The sequence below is a fragment of the Gymnogyps californianus genome, chromosome 1 (genome assembly GCF_018139145.2).
Source record: "Gymnogyps californianus isolate 813 chromosome 1, ASM1813914v2, whole genome shotgun sequence".
In the NCBI taxonomy this organism is placed as follows: domain Eukaryota; kingdom Metazoa; phylum Chordata; class Aves; order Accipitriformes; family Cathartidae; genus Gymnogyps; species Gymnogyps californianus.
In genome coordinates, this window is record NC_059471.1 from 65,503,681 (window position 1) to 65,525,717 (window position 22,037).

Below are 22,037 nucleotides of genomic sequence, written 5' to 3' on the forward strand. Positions count from 1 at the left end.
GCGGCGCTGCCCTCCCTTTGTGCTCGGGGACGCGGGGGCGACCGGTGGCGGGCGGCTGACAAGATGGTGGCGGCCGCCCCTCCCCTGGCTGCGGGCCCGGGGGGTGGCGGGGGAAGCCTCCGGTGCCCGCCTGGGGCTGCCTCCGCGGCCTCTCCGCTGCCCGATGGGTCTCGGTGGCGGCTGCGGCTGCGCCCCGGCCGGGGCCTCCATCGCCGCGGGATGGCTTGCCTAACCGGCGGCGTGAGTGTAAAATGTGCTGTGCCGCGTGGAAAGGGCACGGAAGGGCCTCGCTTCTCCTTACCGAGCGCCGAGGGGAGGGTGCGCCCCGTCCCTCTGTCAGTGTAAAGCGGGGAGATGCTGCCGGGGCTCCGTGTGCCAGGGCGGGGGAAGGGGGTGGGGTGTTCGTCCGCCTCCATTGCAGGTAAAACCTTTGGTCTTCTGTTCAAGTGGATTCTTGGTAATAAACGGATAAATTGTGTCTGATTTGCTTGTGAAACCGCTTCTGATACGCCAGAATTGGCTTACAGAAATGAAGTTGGTAACAGCCAAATGAAATACTAATTAAAGAAAATGGTAGGTGGTGTTTCTTCCGTTCAAATTTACGTTACATAAAAGCCCAGCGAACTGCCATCTTTTCCAAACATGCGTTCACAGGGTTGCAAATTAGGTAGTTATATATTACCAGTATATTTAGCTGTAGCAAGTACATGCTGCTGTCGAGTTTACTTGATGTGTGTGCGTGGGAAGGAACTGATGCGATTAAAAACAGGTTGCAACTTCTCTGCGTTGGAAAGTGAGGGGTATTGTAATTTCAAATCTTAGAGGCATTTTTTGGGTGGAAGAAATGGTTTCTAGTGCTTCTGAACTTAAATTAGTGAAGTGTTGCCTTAATTAGTTCTCAGGTTCTTACAGTACCTCTGGTCCTGCCTGTAATTTTGCCAGGCAGTAACAGAATACCATTAAAAAGACTCTGATTGCTTTCCTGAGGCCTCTAAACAGTGAAGTATCATTAGTGAAATTAATGATACTTACAGGACTTGCATTTAATCTTAGGTTCTGTCATGGGGTAAGACGGAAATTAAGACAGCTTTTAGTGCTGTTCCTTGTGAAATAAGATGTTACATTCTTACCTGCCTATCTCTTCCCTGCCCCCCCCCCCCCAATAAATAGAGACTCTTCTAGGATTTGTTGGGAGACAAAAACCAAATTAAGTTCTAAAATATTCAGAAACCAGGTACTGGGGTAAACTTTGTGTTATCTCAGGCATTCTGTTTTGCCTTAAAGCAGCTGTCTTTCCATTTGTCTTTTCTAGGGCTGCAGTAAGTTTTTCATGTTTTGAACATTTATGTGCGAGAGCTGATTGAAAATTCCAGTAGTAGACATGCATGAGCTAGAGAGAGTTGGGGAGGGAGGCACTTCAAATCTCAATTCAGAAATAAATTGAGTATTGCAAATGTTAAAGCAAAAGGGGGAAAAAAAATACCATTAATACCTCCCCCCCCCCCTTTACTTCCTGCAGCAGGGCTGTCACTAAACTTGAATTTTTTTCAATTGTGACAGGCTGGGAATAGTCACAGTGTTGCAGTTTGGTCTCTCTTTTGTAGTTGCAGAAAGCTTTTGTCAGCTCTTTTCCTCAGAGTGACAAGAAAGTGAAGAAAAATGATTAAAAGAAAAGATAATTTTGGTCTTAACTCTCAGAGCCTGAATATCTTTGGGCATAGTCAAATTGTTAACCTGGCCTCAGGGGCTTCTCAGCAAGATTGCCGGAAACTCCTCTCTTACGTGGAGGTAACTGGCTGCAGTAGCTTCCAGCTCAGCATGTTGGAACAGGAATTACTCCCAAGCTACCAGAAGAGTTGAGAGGCTGGCAGGAAGGAGCACAAACGCTTGGGCTTATGGAGCCTCTTGTGTGCGTATTTACAGCTTGTACGTTGGCCGTTCCCTGTTGTTTTCTCATTAATTTTTCCAACCCCCTAGCTGCGGCCAGAAATGAGAGGAAATGCAACCTGGATTCAACCAGTGAGTAGCTGGCAGGGGCACCTCGACCGTCCGCTAATCCTGGGCTCTTTCTCCTGTCTCCTTTAACAAGGTGTGAGTCAGCCCTTGTGGATCTCTGCCTTCCTCGCTGTGGGAACTGGGGAGATGCCATAGCTCCTCTGTGCAGCGTCTATGTAATGCTTCCTTAGTTGTGATCAGGTTTAGAGATTGCATTGAGCAAAGAGTTTGAAGAGCATCTCTGGAAGCGGTGAAGGGGATATTTTCAGAGAGGGCAGATTAGCTAATAAAGAGTTAATGGTGAGTACAAATATTTGACAAAGTGGTGGATGTGTATGCGATACCTTAAATAGTAGAAATATTTGGGTAATACAGGTATCAGAGGAAGCTCTAGAGTGGTGTGGGGAGATGTGACCCTGTTCTGTGCACTAATGCGGTGCTTTTCCTAACAAGTATTCCACAATGTGGAGTTTTGCATGGCTCTACAAGGGGTGCACTTGAGCCCGACATTGAATCTGAGTTATATGTAGTTGGATCAGGTGATTTCTCTGTATGTAATTTTGTGAGTTTGGTAAAAACACAGTACTGGTTTGGTTAGCCTAGGTTTGGCATTGCACAAGCACTTTTTGCTGCCAGATCTGAACTAGTCTTGGAAGTAGTAGAATTGTATTTTTACGGAACTGTGTCAGAGCTCCTTGCCTTGCTCTGGAGGTCTGTACAGTTCCAGCTTTGGAGACTTTGTTATGGCATGTTTGAGAACTTGATAAACTGTTGTGGTTAATGGAAAGTTGCACAGCAGTAGATGGCTTCTTTGGGATGCTTTCCTCTGTGGTGTTCTTTTATTAGAGGACATGATGACTGTTGTCTTCCTACCCTAAAAGTAAGGGGTGGAGGTGAGAAACTTTGTTGGTTTGGAAATGTTCTGGTGTCTGAAAGTTGTTCTTATCTTTTTGCTCTTACTTCCCGCTAAGTTTGGGCTGTTAGAAAGATAATAGGATATTCAGAAAGGATATTTCAAATTCTAGTGAGAAGGATTGCTGTTCCTCAAAGGAAACCAGTGGCTGCCCTCCCACACCCCCCAGTATTTTTTGATGTTTAAGTGTTCCAGAGCAAAAAGAGCACTTAGTCTGGAGCTTGCAGCAATCCTTTGTAAGATGAAATCTGAGTTGGTAAAGCAGAGCAAGTTTCAAGAAATAACCAGAAGACTGTTCTGCAAGTATTGTTTTTTTAATTATTTTTTTAATACAGGTTTTTTGTGTGCAGATACAAAGAGCTGAGATCTATTAATGAAAAAATGTTGCTAAGACCTCAACCAGGGACTGAATTTGCAACTCCATATTGTTTTTCCCTTCTAGAAACTGTTAGTGTTTGCTTAGAATAATTGTAGTGTTGAATAGTTTATTCGACTTTGAAGCTTTGCTGCCCATGATGAATGTGTATGTAGGTAGAAGGGACTGTAGAACAGCTGCCTACATTGTCAGTTCACAACTTACTGTGCACTTTTTCCTTAGGCAGAGGATATTTGCTATACACTGCTGTCGTGGTTTAACCCCAGCTGGCAATGAAGCACCACACAGCCGCTCACTCGCTCCCCTCCGGCATGATGGGGGAGAGAATCAGAAGGGTAAAAGTGAGAAAACTCATGGGTTGAGATAAAGACAGTTTAATAAATAAAGCAAAAGCCATGCACGCAAGCAAAGCAAAATAAGGAATTCATTCACCACTTCCCATCAGCAGGCAGGTGTTCAGCCATCTCCAGGAAAGCAGGGCTCCATCACACGTAACGGTTACTTGGGAAGACAGATGCCATCACTCCGAACGTTCCCCCCCTTCCTTCTTTCCCCAGCTTTATATGCTGAGCGTGACATCATATGGTATGGAATATCCCTTTGGTCAGTTGGGGTCAGCTGTCCCGGCTGTGTCCCCTCCCAACTTCTTGTGCACCCCCAGCCTACTCACTGGTGGGGTGGTGTGAGAAGCAGAAAAGGCCTTGACTCTGTGTAAGCACTGCTCAGCAATAACTAAAACATCCCTGTATTATCATCAACACTGTTTTCAGCACAAATCCAAAACATAGCCCCACACTAGCTACTATGAAGAAAATTAACTCTATCCCAGCCCAAACCAGCACATTCTGCTATTGCCATTTTTGTTTTAAAGCCTGTTTTCCTCCACAATTTTATCTTTGGGTGGGAAGACATTTAACTGTACTCCCTTCTGAGAATAATGACCTACTTTTCAAAACAGGGTCCTAGACAGTTGTTGTACATAGTGGACTCTTCTTGAAGAGTATGGGTGGATATGTATAATTGAGATGGAACTCACTGCAGGTACCAGACTTCTGTGGAAGATACTGTATAAAAGAGACAAAAATGAAAAGGTGATGGTCATGGAGCATTTGTTCCTATCTGAGCCCTAGTAAGTTTTGCTGTAATGATTATCTTGTACCTGTGTCGTGTTACTCCAGTTTTGTTCTCTTTCAAAGGAATTTCAGCTTCCTGAATATAATGCAGTCTTTCCTCATTCTTTGACCAGAGCTGCTTGACAGCTTGCAGGGCCAAAAAGAGGCCCTGGAGAAATCAGTGTATAGTTCAACAGAAGAGAAGTTTGCTTGGGGAGCAGATAAATGTAGAATAATAAGCAAAAATAGGTTAATAGAAAACCGTGTTAGTGTCTGTTGTTTAAAGGGCAGAATGCTTGATATATCCTGTGAACAATACCAAGCTCTATGTGATCAAATTCCATGAGTAGTGTCTTGCAGCATTTTTCTGCTGGCTTTCATCAAATAAAAGATTAATGCCTGCTTATCTTCAAGTATCTAGTGTTAACAGGTTTCTTGAGCTCAAAAATGTTTTGTATTTCTGACTTTTATACTGATGGGAATGATGGCAGCTAGCTAATGGAAAAAGATAGACAAGCCACGGAACCTTTTCCGTACCTGCCAAGAGACCTGCTTGCCTCTGGGATTCAGGATGGTCATTTTATTACAGAGGCAGCAATGCCAAAACCAGGATTTTATTTCTGCAGTAAACTAACCAAAGAAGAAATAAAGCAAACCTGGCAGTCTTATGCAGTCTAAGAAGATCCTGTGTTTGTTTATTATTAAATGTCTTGTACAAGAAGGATTTGCCCTTAAGGTTCAGAACACTGTATGCAAATTTGGGAAATATAATTCATAGCTCTTGAGATTTAATCAAGATATACAAATGTCTATAAATGTCTATAATACAGCTCTAGCCTTGGGGAAAAGTTTGTAAGGGGTGCCAATGTCATTCTGTTAGACCAGCTAATCTTTTGGGAGCAAGCTTGCATGTCTGTCTGCTTCCCTCACACCCACCCCTGCCATAGCAGTTCATCTATTAGGTGTTGCTCCTTTTCTCTCAGCCTTGCATACTTCTTTAGATCATTATGGCTACAAGCCTACTACCATTGTGGCCTTGGAAAGGTATTCTGCAAGTTGGGTTTCAAAGACCTATTTGCATAAGGAACGTGTACAGCTAAGCTGCTAGCATGGATGGACTTAGCTGACATCTGTTAGTGAATTAGGAATGACTAGGATTCTAGTACTGAAGAGCTTTAGGCCAATCTTATGATGATGATATAGAAATTGAATCACCCACCTACTCCTTTCAGCCCTTGTTCAGACTGTCATCTTTATTTTGTCAAGAACAATATTTTCTTTAGATTTGCTCTTGGTTTTATTCCAACAGAATGTCTTTCTAACCCAGACGGTGTGCTGCCAAATGCCGTGGCCGAACGCCTTCGTGATTCTTTGTCATAAACATTTTCCAGAATTTTGACGTTTTAAAGTTGCCATTCTTTGCTTACAGACCACATGTTGGAAAGTTTTATTTGGAGGCCGAGATCTTACTGGTAGACTTTTCAAAAGGGAAAAATTGTACAAGAAAGTTAGATCTTTTGTTAAAGATATGTCTACTGTATTCCTCTCCCCCCTCTGATTTCTACTTTTTTGCAAAACTACTCTGAACAGATATATACTGGATAATATTTACAGCAAAGTGCAGTGTGTCACTGCAACTCGTCTTGTACATACTGACCTCCGAGACATGACTGCCCCCCACCCCCCTGGATTTCTGTCCTTTTTCTCGTGTGCTAATATGACAGTTCTGAAAATCAGTGTTTCATGCAGTTCGTTCTCAGGTCTTTTCTTTTTGGTCTCTTTTGCCCATCACATATAATAGAGAAGTACAGCCTGACTTGCATGATTGGAAGGCCATGTTAGCACATATTGGAACCTTTCTAAGACAGGAAGATGCAGTTACTTGAGTATTTACATTACTTTTATAGACTAGCTTCTTTTTATGATGTGAAGGATTCTTCACATCATAATACACAGGATGCACAAAGTAGTAGTCTAGGACTGTGACCATGTTTCACATGTTTACCAATTCTTTGTATTCCCATTGAGGAGAAGCCTTTGAATGCTACTTCAAGGGTGTCTTACAAATAGAATGGTGGAAAAAGTGTCTTTTTTTTTTTTTTTTTTTTTAAGGCCAAACCAGTTCCTCATCTTGTATACCATTAATGCATAGTGTCATGGTAGCTGAGGAGGTGACACAGGAGGCAGAGGCAGGAACATATGGTACTGGACAGGGAGGAATAGTAATATCAGAAGCTGTTACAGTTTTATTCAGTAAAACACAGTCTAAAACATGAATGTGCATGGTAGCATTTCAGATCCTCACACTGTTCCCTGCTCACTTAAACCTTCCTTCTCTTCCCATGAGAATTTATTTCTTGTGATTCTGCCAAGCTTGTTGCATCACCAGTAGTGTGGTATTGTTCTGTTGCTTCTTAACTAAAGTGACTCTGGTGGCTTTCATTAAATAGGGAGAATGCATCTCCTTATTGGGGTACATGTTCAAAAGCACCTGATGTTGAATAATTTTAAAAAGACTTAAAAAAAAAGCTAGCAAATAACAAGAGTGAATTACTAGTGTGTTCCTTTGTAAGGAGTACTGTAACAAATGTGGTTGGGGAATGTGCTAGTATTTTTTTGGCTACTTAAGGGCTATATTCAATATTTCCCAAGTAAAAAATAATTCAGAAATTTTGAATTGGACCATAAGTATTTTGATTCCTGCCAATTCTTTTGTATTGCATGCTAGCGTGATACTTTGAACAAAAAAATATAAGCGAGTGTGCACGTACAGAGTCTGTCTGGCATGATGCATCTGCCACGGGTGCAGATCCATTCGTCTTTGTTGCGTGGACCATACCTGAGGGTGAGTCTGGCATGTCAAAATACATCCAAAGTGTTTCAGTCATGTCTTGGAGGTCAGTATGTACAAGGCAAGTCGCAGAGATACACTGAACTTTGCTGTAAATATTATCTAGTGTAGATCTGTTCAGAGTAGTTTTGCAAATGAGTTGCTCTGTGGTTTGGGAGAGGCTTCTGTGTAACTGCTTCATTTGTGGCGTTCATTTGGATCTTAAGAATAAAATGAACCTTCATGTAGCAATTAAAATGTATTGCACTATTAATCTAGAATGCACAGAAGATTTCAGCGTTGTACTCCTATGCTCAAATATAGCAAACTGTTTTCACAAAAGGGTTTCAGTGCTTCTTTGATAGAAGAGGAGTTAATCATGTGAGGGAGGGCGTGGAAACTAGGAAAATTGGGAGAAAAGGGTGGGTAGAGAAGGCTGGAGGGGAGGAGGGTTTTGGGCAGAGCTTCTGAGTCCCTGAGGGCAAAAAAGGGAGAAGAGGCTGCTTGCTGACTTCCACTGTTCTCCTGACTTGTCAGAGGAGTTCTTGCTCTCTAATTTCTTTAGCCCTCTCCTGCCCTCCAGCTCTTTGGTGTGAAGCACAGTGAGGAAGGGCTCACCTGCCGGCTTTCTGAAGGGTGAGAGCTGCGGGAGGAGGGACTTCTGATTAGCCCTGAGCAAGGAGCAAGCTGTGCAGGGGTGATGGGGATGCCAGCTGTGAAGACAGCTCTTGGGAAGAGAGCAAGTGAGCTGCTCCATCCTTCCCAGCAAGAGAGTGACAGCAGGTACAGTAGGTTGGGTGGTGAGAGAGGGGAATGGAGATGGCATCAGGGCAGTGTTGCACCTGCTGTGAGGTGAGTGCTGAGCAGTGAAGTGTGTTTCAGAAGGCGGGTCTGTGTACACGTCAGGGTCTGCCTGCCTTTTTCCTTCACAGAGGATGGCTATGGTCTTGTTAGTTGCTGTTTTCGTTTTTATGAATGACTTATGCAGTTGGACTTCAGAAGTCTTGGACTCCCTCCCCACACACACACTTCTCTGGAATAGTTTTGAAGACTTGTAAGAGATTTTTTAGCTGGCAAACATACTGAAAATAGAAATGTAGATAAAGCTTGCAGTCTGCAACTACACTTGTGTATGCTGAACACAGTTACCTTGTTATTAGATGTCAGCTGAATTTCCCAAGCCTGTGTGTGACAGAGGGAGAACAAAAGATCTACCTCTATACAAAATGTGTTCCAGGTGGTGGTACTCTGTGTGAAGAAAACTTGAGTACCTGCAGATCTAATGACGTAGCATTGTATGTTTTTAACACATGCTTTTGAACAAATGTCCTGATTTTGGCTCGGATAGAGTTAATTTTCTTCCTAGTAGCTGGTATAGTGCTGTGTTTTGGATTTAGTAGGAAAATAATGTTGATAACACACTGATGTTTTCAGGTGTTGCTAAGTAGTGTTTGTACTAAGTCAAGGATTTTTCAGCTTCTCATGCCCAGCCAGCAAGAAGGCTGGAGGGGCACAAGAAGTTGGGAGGGGACACAGCCAGGACAGCTGACCCAAACTGGCCAAAGGGATATTCCATACCATATGATGTCATGCCCAGTCTATAAACTGGGGGGAGTTGGCCGGGAGGGGCAGATAGCTGCTCAGGAACTAACTGGGCATCGGTCGGCGAGTGGTGAGCAACTGCATTGTGCATCACTTGTTTTGTATATTCTGATTCTTTTAGTATTATTATTGTCATCATCATTATTATTATTATTTTTCCTTCCTTTCTGTCCTACTAAACTGTCTTTATCTCAACCCATGAGGATTTTTTTTTTCTGATTCTCTCTCCCATCCCACTGGGTGGGGGGAGTGAGCGAGCAGCTGTGTGGTGCTTAGTTGCCAGCTGGGGTTAAACCACAACAACTAATAAGGTCCTCATAGCTGAAGTGCATCCTGCAATACAGGAGATGGCAGTCCTTGGTCTCCGCAGGAGCCTGGAAAGATTTCTCCTCTTGTGACAATGACTATGTTGCATCTCTTTGGCAAGGGAGGAATTCTAGCAGAACGGTTGCTTTGAAGATTACCTGAGATGAGGACTACACAGAAGAGAGTCCAGCTCTGCAAAACAGGCTGCTGCTTTTGTTTACTGTGATCTTGGCAGAATCTTCTTTTGATTTTACTTGGGACTTAAGAGTCAACATAAATCACTTCAGTTTGATGCGATATCAAATCTAGGTCTTCTGTGACTTGCTCTGATTTCTTAAATGCTTCCAGCTTTGCAACTGTTCCTGACTTCTGCTTGCATGTAAATATCTTGGCATGTGTGGGAAAGTTGATATGCACTCTGCTGTGGAGAGGAGGTTTCACAGGCTTGATTTTGCAAGATTGTGTTGATGAGAGGAGAAAAGTGCCCTGCTCACTTCCTCTGATTGAAAGGAAAAGGCATATTAGAATATGGTGATCTTTCCTTAAGGGGAGTTAATCTTCTCTTACTGTGCTCAGCTGAATATCCAGGTAGCTCTAGCTCTCACATGTTTCAGCTTGAACCCTCTATTTCGCTGTAGTTAACTGTGTTTAGATGTTTCATCAGATGCTGGGCTGGTCCTGTCAGTATTACTGAGAGCTGGAGTCTGCTTGTGTGGGAAGCATCACGTTTTTTTGACACTGCTAGCTTTTTCCAGGTCTTTATGATTTTCAGGAAATACTGAAAAATTCTAGGTAACAGAGAAAATTGTAGTACTGAAAACCTCAGACTCTTGTTGCTGAAAATAAGCTGTCTTCAGCCGTGTTGCCTCAGTCCATTGCCTACTTGTCTGATGAAGCCAGCAGGATCTAGCTGGGTGGGTAACTTGAGGGCAGGTGAGGGTGGAAACTCAGCCGTGTGGGAAGATGATGTGATGTTTCAGTAGGTGGCAGTCCTTCTCTGAATCAGTCCAGGGCCAGTGGTGAGCCAGGTGTCAGAGGGAGGCGGGGAGAGAGGAAAAAAGAGGGAGCAAAGTCTTTCTGTCAGTGCCATCTTGTGGGCCAAGTGCAAATACACGGGTCTGAGCACTGGTGGCTTGGAAAGAAGAGGGGTATCCCTTCTGGTGCAGGGCGGTCTGCCTGCGTGGTGTCCTGAGGTGGCTCTGCCCCGCTGGCAGCCTTTGCTGGGGGGAGTGGGGAGAGCCTGGCTGGGCAACCCAGCAGCTGCCCGCTTTGCCTTTGGGGCCAGCAGGGAGGGGGTGAGGTGTTCTTGGAGTACCCTGTGCTGCCTGAAGGGCTGGGGCTAGAGGCTCATATTTAGCAGATGAAATCCTCATTGATCCTTCTCCCCCCTAAACTTCAGCTGAAGTCAAAAGACTTCTTCCAGTTTTTTGACTGTTGTGTATTTTGCACAGCGTAGAGTGTTGCTCTGTTTCATCATGCAGTTGGCTGCACTTTGAATGGAGTATTTAGAAACTATTAAGTAGCAGTTGCTTTTGAGTCTGATTTAGAAACAAAGCATTAAAAACTGAGCCAAGCCCCTGCTCCAATACAAATCCTCAATGCTACTTTCTTCACCAGCCCTATGAAAGTTAGAGTGTAGTAGTGTAACTGCCTTAGGTGGTGAAATAATAAAGGAAAAAATGGGGGGGGGGGGAATCCAACACCAAATATGTGCCATTACTAGCTGGTGTACTTTGTTTGTGAAGGACACCTTCACAGATCCTCTCCTGGTAGTGCTGTGTGATTTTTTTAATATATGTTTTTTTAAAAAATTTTATTCTCCTGCCCCCCACTGTCTTATTTTCTATTCTCTACCCCTGACTTGTTTTCCTTAAGGAGGAGGGCATGAGAGTGGTTATCAGAAAGAGGACTAGTGGTGGTTAGTGAGAACGTGGTGATGACATGCTTAATAGTTTTTTCCAGATATATACTTGTTAAATATCTTGTGAAATTCTTGCCTGATTAAGTCCTCCCTGGGATGTCCACTCTTGCTTCACAAGAACCCCTAGGCTGTTTTGCATGATTTGCATGATGATTTTAGGGGATTATTAGCTGCAAGTGCCCACAAAAGCAGTAGCTCTTGTCCTCTTAGGCTGGTACTGCTGAAAAACAAACCATTGCCCTAGCTTTAATTAAATTATCCTTCCCCCCCACCCCCCAGTCATCTCCCATCTCCAAAAAGGGGCCTTAACTGTTTTGATTCCTGCATGCAGATCACTCAGCAGATGAATGGAAGGGGTGTGTGTGAGGGGCACTTTTCTTTTAATGGCATTTGCAGTATTGGAACAAATTAAATAGTCCTCAATTTTTAGGGTGACTTAAGTGTGCTGAGATTTGTCTAAATAGGACTCTGGTCTCTGTGCTGAAAGCACTAATAATACTTTTTTTTTTTTTAAATCAAGTTTCCCTCTGAAAAAAATTTTAAGAATTGGGACTCTGGGTGTCCCAGGGCAGGGTTTGAGTGCTGGTTAAAATGCTTTCCCCTCACCCACCCACCTGGCAGCGACCAAGCATGGTGGAGCAGAGCTTCCAGGGGTGCTGAGCAGCTTCGTGCGTAGCTGTGCACTAGGCAGCTTCCTCTGAAGCCAGGAAAATGAAGTTGAATTGAAATAGCACAAAAATATTTGATGGTGGGATTATTGGTGGTTCAGTGTAACATTAACTGGTGGTGAATTTATGTGTAACAAAGGGAGCCAATTTAAGTGGTCACTGCTGCCAAAAGAGGAGGTCTGCTCCCACCTTGTCTCTCCTCTGCCCTCCCTGCCATGGGCATTTCATCTTGTGCTGGTTCTCACATGTGCCAGCTGGCTGAGTAAATCAACAAAAATCCAACCTCTTCCCTGCCTACCCTCTCAAAAAAAAAAAAAAAAAAAAAGGGAAGGGAAGAAAAACCACTCCACTATCAACAACAGAAAATTGTGCTTCCCCCAAGCCCACTGCCGATGGGATGGTGAGCCAGGTTGCCTCAGCGCAGCGTCTGAGTGCCAGGGTTGGTGCAAGGGAGGAGTTAGGGACACTTGTTAGGAGCAAGACTGCGTATTTCAGCAGATAATCTGGATGGAATTTGAAACTCTGCTCCAGTTTTCAAACAGAAGAAATTATTTTTGAGAATCCTATTGATGGATAATTGCTCAAGCATCTGTCTGTGTAAGGGGGCGAGTTGGTTCAGTTGGTTGGGGAGCGGGAGGGAGTGTTAGGCCGTGGCAGCACCCTGGTTTAGGTTAGTGTGAGCTGCCATGGAAACACCCCTAGCCAGGCATCCACCAAGTCAGTGTTTGACTTTCCTTACAACTCTGGCAGCAAGCATGTACTGCTTGAGTGTTATTTTTACTTCATCTAGATGAGTTTACACTGTTTCATGTTTATTTCTAATAAAATATGAGCAGAAACACCTCTTGCTGTATTTTTAGATGAACTGCCGGACTCCTGGTTAACTGTTCATTGCTTCCCTACCAGTCTCTGGTGGGTTAGATTTTTTTCTTCCAGTATAACTGACCCCCTGAACTGGATCAGAGTGGACCACTTGAGTGACTGTGGCACAAAGGACACAGGAGAAGGGAGGGGACCGGGACCTCCTCTTTTGGCAGCAGCAACCCAACCTAAAATAAATAGACCTTTACTTACTTTTCAGCTGGATCGGTCTATTCTTCAAATGTTTTGAGTTCATTCATTGAGTTCAGTACAAAGCAAAGAGACTGGGAGAGGGGGTGAAATTTATCACACCCCACACACCCCCACTTGTTCACTTAATTAATGAATAAAAATGAGGTTTAAGAAAAAGGCAGTTCGTAATTCTAATATCTGTTAGCAGAAAGTGCCTAGAAGCAGTTTAAATCAGCAGCCACAAATACTTCTTTGTTTGTTAAATTAATTGGTTTTCCATGCAAAACATGTTGAAACACTTTTTTTTTCTTGCATGTTCTGTATGTTTGTTAGCTACATGGAGTACCTTCAAAATGTGCACTTCAATTGATTACCATGTTTTGTCTAAAAGCAGCATCAGTGCAGAAATCATGACATAGTTCATAATTTTCTGTCACTTGATCAAATTCTTTGTTCTCATGTGTGTTAAAACATTTAACTGTGTGGAGATAGGATAATCTCCCACTTTTTCTTCCTAAAGATTAATACCCAATGTTTAGGAAAGTGCTTGAACTACAAATATGGAACAGGATGTTAATCTTTACTAATCTAATCATTATTCGAATAGGCCATTTAAATCCATCCACCCCACAGGCTTATGAGCAGCATAAAGTAAGTTACAAGAAAAAGCATTTTCACACCCTTTGCCTTAGGCTAGTTCTTCACCCTGGTGTCACATGAACATTTTGCAAAAGATAACTTTCATGTATAAATACAGCTAAAGTATTTTCTGTACTTGGCAGTTAAACTGAAAGAGCAATTCTTCATTGTTAAGATACAAAGTTGTTGTAATTAGCTGACTTTGATATTGTAAACTGCTAATAGTTAAATCGACCGCATCTAGGTATTATTTATGGCCTAAGTTAATTAGTTGGCTTGGAGGGCTCTGCAGTTTCGAAGATGCCTGTCAACTTGTTGATTTCTTTCCTGCCTGTACTTGCTTATTAAGATGGCTTATCTCTTAATTTTTTGTTAATATTGCTTGCTAGAAGTATTTCATTTTCAACTGTCAGTATATCATTCAGAATGAAGTGAATGATTGTAATTTTATTTATGGCTGTTGTCAGCAAATGCAGAAGAAAATGTAGATGTGCCTTTAGAGCAGTCAAAAAATCTCAGATCTCAGGGAAGTACTCTTTGAGATAAAAATGACAGAATATTGTAACTTAAAATGCTGCAGGTTTTTTTTCCTAGTTGACACACTCAAGAGCGTGTAATTTGGGCTTGTTTTGCACAGGTGTAAATAAATAAATCAGTTTTTCTATTAATTTAGCTGATAAGTGGGTAAGTGGGGTACTTATCTTTGTCTGTATTGTAAAAGCGTTTCAGGACCAGAACAACTGTAGACTTAACTTTGGTGCACCATGCTTTCTTCCAGTCCATTTTTGTTGTGGATGCTACTAAGGCTTTGACCAAAGAAAAATTTTTATGCAAAAAGCTTTATTGTGCCCCGTATGTATGTTAATTGTGATAATGGGTAGTTGTTTGGTTTTCTGTAGGAACCTTGCCTGTTTTCAGCTGGAACGCTGTTCAGTGCTCTTCCTTTGTTCATTGGATGGTCTCAGACTTTTCTTGGATACAATTTAAGTCTTAGTTTGGAGGCAGAATTAGTCACTTCTGCATGGATGTTCTGTGGTGCTTTCCACAATGGTGTCAGGTATTTACAAACTTTTTTTGGCTTGGTTTTAAGACTGTTTATGAAGCAGTGGTATTATCCCTATTTCACAGTGCTTGAGCTGCAGGCTAAAGTGTCTGTAGTTTGACACCGCTCCCGTGGACCTCAGTTGCAGCTGTGAGTGCTAAACATGCTGCAGAGCGGACTGAAGCCAGGCTGAGGTCCTAGGGTAGCTTAAACCCATTGCAGCGGTGCAGCAGCAGCGACTCATGCTATTGCTTGCATGTTTCTTGCCCTTCCCTCTTTTAGCGTAGGTGCTTGGCAGACTGAGGTGAGGTGGTGCAGGGAGATGGACTGGTAGAAGTAACCCTACTAATCTGCCCTCTTTCCCACTGAATTGGCTCACTGTGGGGGTCAGGAGGGAGCTGGGGCTGGCACAAAGTGGGGGGAAAGTTGCAGTGCTCCCTCAAATTCATTTAAACTCTGGTTTAACTCAAAGCCTTGGTTTCTGAGCAGCTGAGGAGACAAGCAACAGATCAACTCAAATGAAATGAGATGACTTTTTTGTAGTGATGTAGCAATGTTGTAGCAGATAGAGGGAATTAATTTCTCTGCTGTAGCTGTCAGCTGGCTTCACCGTGAGACACACAGTTTGCTGGCTTTTTACCATGCCTTCCGATTTCTGCAGTAAATGACATGGGCATCTAAAGGAGTAGGTTTTGTGAGCTTCTGGCTCAGTGGCAATACTAGTTTAGCACTGCCCACCACTGCACCAGCCTCCTTGTTCTGTAAACTCAATTCATTTTGGAGCTAAATTGCAAACTGGGACCCATTTTCTGAAGTTGCTTTTAATCCAGGTAAGTGAAGTGATTTGCCCGAGTAATGTACAGAATGTGGTGGGTAGGAGGACATCTCCTATATGGGAGAGATTTGGGGCTTGGGAAAATGCACTTACAGGCAAATCCTTTTTTAAGGCTTCCTGATTGATCCTTTGACCAGCCTTGCCCTACGTACTGAATGGGGACACAGAGATCTTTAGGGAAATGGTAATAGTTGATTATTGTACAGTGAATATACAGATCATCTTTAGGTGATCCTAGATTTAAAAAAAAAGGAGGGGGGTGGGGAAAAAGCTCCCTGTGGCAGCATGCTGATGTGTGGGAGCAGAACTACTGTCTCTCCTGCTCAGCCTCTGCACGTGAACTGTCAGTGTATCTGCTAGTGGTGGTAAGCTCACGTTTCTTCTTTGTGCCAAGCTGGGAAGAGATGGGCACGTTCTCAAATGCTGCATTTTCTAAGTATTTGTTGATAGCAGAGGGATGACATGACTTGGCTTCTACACCAAGCTCTTGACAACTGTTTCTGTTTCTCCTCTCCCATTCTCCCTTTCTTGTTAGCTTTGTTTTCCCACTTGGGTTTTGAGTCCTGATCTTCCTTTCTGCACGTTTTCACAAGCGATCTGCCTCGCTGTTTCCTCTCTCCTGTCATTCCTAGCCTGGCATCAGCTGTCTAGCCCTGATTTCTGAGGTCTCCGAGACAAGTGAGTCAGTGCCATTTCTGCTCAAAGAGAAAGGTGTTTTTCCATGTGTTCCTGCTACTTACTGTAGACCAGCTCTGGTGCTGGTCAGGCTTCTGAAGCAGCAGAGAACTACCCCAGCAAAAAAATGGATTGCCTTAGTCTTTAGCAGATTCAGTTTGTTATAGTGAAGGGGGTGATGGGCTCAAAAACTGGTGGGAAAAGGAGGGTGCAACTTTGTAGCTGAGAGCATGGTTAAGGAGGAGTGGGATTTCCAAAGGCTGCAGTTCTCTGTAACACTATCCTTCCCTTCCCTTGCTTTCAGCTCTGTCTCCTGGACTGCAGCTAAAGTTAGTTATGGAGGCTTCCTTTTATAGTCAACAACAGAAGCCTCTCCAGAGGATGACCTGTGGTGGATGGGATGCATGTCCCTCTGGGGATACAAAAGGAGACAGCAGTTTCCTAAAATTAGGTGAAAGTTAGCCTTGGCGATGTCATTTTCCACCCCCAGCTCCTCAGTTCTGGATCTAGCTTTTGTTTCGCAGCATTGGAATTGGGCATTTGCTTTCTCTTGGAGGCTCCCTCTTTTGGCGTTAGCATCCGAACTGTGTTGAGACCTCCAGGAAGCTTTCTGCTCCATGCTTTGCAAGTGGACTCCTCTGTGAATCTGTGACACGCTCTGTCTGTCCTAAGCATATGCATAGACTAGTTTAAAGAAGAAATGAACAAAACAAAGCCAAAGGGTCCTAAGCTGGTCAAAATTGGGTGGATTTTTTTTCTAGGGAACAATTTCTGGTGCATTTTGGAAGGCAATTTTGATAGGGTAGAGAGCCTTTAGAAATTCTGCTCCAAAGCGAAGGGAGCTAATTGTTTCAAGGTTTGGATTACCCAAAGTTGAATTCTGGCAAACATTGTTTTCTCAGTGTCATTTCTGGTAATGACAGGATAGGGAAGTTCTGTACAAAATATTGATAATGATAAAGTGAAGCATGAGGCACATGCACTACATGAAAAATACTAGTCCAAATGCTTGAAGTTTAGGAAAGCTTAAGAGAAAATAAAAGATCTGATAATGGAAAGTGTTAGCATTGACAGGGCTACCAGGTCCTGGTCCTGCAGACTGCTGATCTGCAGTAAAGCCTGTCAGACATCTGCTAGTGTCTCTTGAAGAGACCTGAACTGTTGGGGTGATGTTGTACTGCAGCGCTTAGCCCTTCAAATAGGGTCTTGGTGGTTTTGCTTTGCTACTGAAAGTCCTAAAGCTGGATTGAATTCCACCCAATTGCTACCTGTAATTGCTCTGAAGTTTGAGTCTGTTCTTGGTAGTTAAGGCAGGTCACATCAAGGAGTGTCCTCACTGCCTACTGGATACTATAATTTCACTAGATAAACTACCTAAGTGAAATAATTATATTTTCCTGGCAGTGTCTACCCTCAGTTGTGGTGATGCTTGAAGTGAGGTACGTTGAGGTTTGTTTGAAATAATCCTGATTTTAATATTAAGACAACTTTTTCATCTTTGTACATTTCTTCTGCTTCTGTAGAATATGGAGGCTTTGTAGTCCTAAAGAGGAAGCCGCAGGTGCCCTTCTTGCGAGTTAATGAAGGACATGAAATTCCCCTCACAACATGAAACTCTCTCCTCCTTTGTTTTCCTGCCTTTTTAAAACAGTCTCTCCAAGGGAATTTATGCAAACAGACGCAGCCTGTCTTTTGAGGCAGTGAGCTGTGGCTTGTTTGACAGTCGGAGAACTTCTTGCTCGAGCAGCTTGCAGAGAGCACAGCTGCTCACCTGCTCCCTTGGCTTGAAAGAGATTTGGACAGAATACCATGGCCAATAGTTGGGGCAGCAGGGTGGCACTGGGAAGACGACAGTCTTGTGTTGGAAGCCAAAATGGCTTTACGTAGGACTGTGTAGGTTAAATTGTTCGGAAAGCACTAGGATCATGGAGTTTAGGGTGGTGAGCTGCCATGAAGCAGAACTTGCGTTGCTTTGGTATAATCCAGACGTTAAGTTGTGGCTTTATCTGAAGCATGTTGTAGTAACTCCATTTTAAAAGATGTCATGAAGTTAGAGGTTCTGATATGAATGTCTATCTGGAAGCAACTGCATTTATAGCTGGTAAAAGATATCGTGGAAGCTACTGCTGCATGCTGTAAGAGCAGTCTTCATAGCTGGATTTATTGTCTGGGTACCCTAAAACTAATTATGTTGCAGGGCACTAAATACGAGGAGTATGTACTGTACATGTATTGCTTTATCAGGTGTGTGGTATTGGGCAACATGCCAGTCTTTGTACAAAATAAGGCAGGCTATTCTAGAAGCCTTGCAAAGGGTTGTGTAAAACAAATTTGGCTTGACAGACTGATTGTACAAAATAAGCATATTCAGTCTGTTCTTAAAAACAAATGAGAAGTGCTTTTTAATAGTTATTTTAGTGGTCAGATTTGTCTAAAAACTGCATGTTTGCTTTCAGAGCTATTGTTATGTCTCAAAGGTTAAAAATTGTATTCACTTGGAATTGTTTGCTAGGAGCTGTGACCTGTTGGAAAACTCCAATGTTGTCCTAACTTGTTTGTTAGCTTTGCGTTATGTTTCTTGCAATGTATCCGAAAGGGTTTCTCACCTGTAGAAGAACTTAAATTTTTTTTTTTTTTTTTTGGAACACAAGTCACCTTCTTGATGTTGTCTTCCATAAAGATAACACACTTGCGGCACCAGCTTTTTGAGAGAACATTGCTGGAGATTTTTAAGCAACTCCGCTTTGTTGGAACCACGTCTTTGTTTTCTAAATGCTTCTGGAGCATCCTATTGGAAAGATTTGGCTTAACTTCTCAACCTGCTTCTAGAACAGCGCATTTTACTCCATTATATTTTCTTCTAATTTCACTTCCTTCCTGCTTGTGGCATCTGGTATCGCTTGTTTTTCATATGAGAGGAAACAGCAGGACTTTGGAAAGCAGTCAGAGTTTGCAAACATTTGTTGATTGGGAAAGAGGATACACCTTCCAGGAGAGGTTTGGATTAGCCAGAGATGCATAAGATACAGTACAGAAAATAAGCGTTATCATCACTGTTCCAGATACAGGCAACAAACCTGGTATTGCAGATGGAAGCTCTTGTGCTCCTGAACAGGTATCGATAGCTTTTTAGCTATTGTATTTCCTAAGAACAAAGTCTTGCTGTAATTGCTTTCTGTGCCACGTTGCTCTGCATTGTTGCAGTCCTAGTCTGGATTAAAAACTGCGGCAGTTGACCCCTGCTCGGAGAGCAGTCCCACAGTGTACAAACAGCTCTGTGACAGCTTGGTGGCTTCAGAGCACTTTCACTGTTTCCCATTCACATGCAAGGGAAAAGCCTTTGCTTTTATTTGGTCAGTTTAGGACACTATCTGCACTAGGTTTTTAAATGCACGATAGAGCACTGTACCTGGTAACCTCTTATCTTTAGGTCATAGGCTGTATTTTTGAGTGTGGTTAGACACACAGGAAAGCTCTCGTCTCTTCTGCAGCTAAGTTAGGTGTAAGTAGCCATTATGTGCCTTTGCTTTAAGAAGCAAGGGAAATGAGAGGGCATCATCTTGGGCATTGCTTGATGTGGTGCCTGCTTTTGCCATGTGCAGAGCACCTTGGTGGGTTTTTTGTCTGTATTAAACTCCTCTGAGGATGGATCTTTACGATCACTGCCCTAGTTACTGCTTTTAATGCAAGACCTCATATTTTTCTATTTCTTTTATTCAATTGGGAACTTTACCCTGCATTGGAATTTTCTATGCTGATACAGCAGTATATTTTGCAGACTTCCTCTCTTGTAGAAGTTATGTTTCCAGTGCAGTATCACTCTGTTAATAACAGGATATCTACTCTGATCTCACAGCTAAAAAGCTGAGGTCTTAAGACTGGTGTCAGTCACATCAGTGACCTCAGCAGGAATTTCACATGTGATTTTTTTGGGGGGGGTGTTGTAATGGAGACCACAATCTGAAAAGGGTTTATACGTGCTCTGACTTTGGCTTGTTCTGAGACTTGCGCTTAATGCCAGAGTGTCACAGCCATTTATGCCTTTACAGTGATGTCTATGATGAATTGTGTTTCCGAGGATGCTGTAGTACCATGTGATTCGCTTGGTATCTATCTTCCTAAAGTGTTATGTAAATGACAGTTTCAGTTTTAAGTGCTTCCCTGTAGGGGTTTCAGTTACACTTCAAGTTACACTCATCCTTAACTCCGCATACTAACTTTCACGCGTCTGAGAAAATCGTGAGCCTCCAGCAGAAGTCCCATTAGTATCAGCTGTGAAGACAGGTCAGTATAATAATCCATAACTTGTTCTTCTAGACTGAGGCTGATTTTTGTGGTATTTGAATAGCAAAGATTAAGTGGGGGGAAAAAAACCCCACGTTAATATACCACATGAAATTTTTATAACAAAATGTTACTGCTGTTCTGTGCCATAACTTTAACATATTGGTATAGTGATATATGGAGCTGTTTCTTCTTGCTTATCTCCTTGCTATCATTTAAACCTAGACATAATTACTAGCTAATTTTGAAGTGGTACAAAGTTCATGTCAGTGTTTAAGCGGTACATTTAGTGATACTAGCATTACAGTGTTTGCATCTCTTAATGGTGAATACAGTTTGTTGCACATCTTCTGCTGTAGCTGTGGGCTACCCTTGTGAAGGGAAATCCCGATAGTCCACAGTCTTAGACACAGTCCTGCCACTTCCCCAGTGTCAGACCTACAGACTGTGCAGTTGCAGAGTGAGTTGTTTCAGTGAGCTGATGTTATGGAAAACTAAGGCTGAATAGCTTTCTGTAGCTGAACTGACTCACCCCTTGATTACCCCGTGGCCAGATCCCACACTGAGGAGGTGTGTGGGGTACATCTGTGGGAGGCGTTGAGTCAGCATTGCCCCTTCGGGTAACAGGGTGCAGTTGCACTGACCTAGGTAAAATGTTTTCTCAAATTTCTGGCAGGTAATTTCTGTCATGATAATATTTCTGCATCTTCCAATTTGACTATGCAATTGCTTAACTTAGCTTTTAAATCCTGTATTAGTTGTAAAACAAAGTCTGATGCATAGTTTTGAGAATTTGGGGGAATAAAGGCTAATTATTGTTGCTCAAGCGGTGTTTTACTGAGGGGTTTTCTGTAGTGACTAAGTTAGCATAACAAACTTTTTTTGCCTGACTTGGCTTTGGAGGTTAAAAATGTAGGAATAGTTTTATGGTCTTTAACGACCTAAGGATGACTATGCCAGTTCAGGTCAAAGGTCCATTTACCTTGTTATCCTGTGAGATGAGGGTCTGTAATAGATGCCTGGGAGAAAAGCTGTTAAAAAAAAAAAAAAAAAAGTGCAAGTACAGCACCTCTTAAATCTGTTAAATCTTGCCAGCTTCTGACAGTCCATACTTGAAGAGCTTCTTGAGGAGTCAGGAATGGTATCTGTATCACTGTGTATTTAACAGCTCAATGGACCTCCTTCTATGGCTTTTTTTTTTACATAGCTTTCCAAAGCTATTTTGAGCTTTTTTACCTTCACAACGTCCTATGGCAATAAGTTCCAAGGTTAAAGTATGCATTTTATAAAAACTTCCTTTTGTTTGTTCAGCTGCTGCAGCTGGTGGCAGTGGGTGACTTTGTTCTTATGTTATGGATCATCTCTGTGCTATACATGACTTCGTATGGCACTAGTATACTTTGCTATGTCCCATATTCTCTTTCCAAGATGAACACTTTTAGTTTATTTACTCTTTCCCTGTATGAAATCCATTGCATTAATTTAGTTGGTTTCAACAGCATATATGTCTGTACCCTTTCTTGTTTTATAGTACTGTGGTGGACCAGAGATGTATTTAAGTTACAGAGATACTATGGAAATAATAAAAGCCATCTGTTTGCTGCCTCTGTCTTTTCTAATTTTCCAGTATTGTTTGTCTTGGACTTCATGACTTGGCTGATCCTTGATCTGAAGTTGTTATCTGACTGTCATCTTTTACTTGTCAGTGGGAATAGCCAATTTAGGACTCCATTTTTATGCAAGTATAATGATGAGGTTTGCAGGTTTTATTATTTTGACGGAGGGT

The 22,037-nt window shown here is 42.6% G+C and overlaps 1 protein-coding gene across 4 annotated transcripts in view; it reads left to right on the forward strand.

The window, feature by feature from the left end:
• The window catches only part of ARHGEF7 (Rho guanine nucleotide exchange factor 7), a 129,528-nt gene that overhangs the window by 15,423 nt on the left and 92,068 nt on the right, over positions 1-22,037 (forward strand). The window lies entirely within an intron of this gene.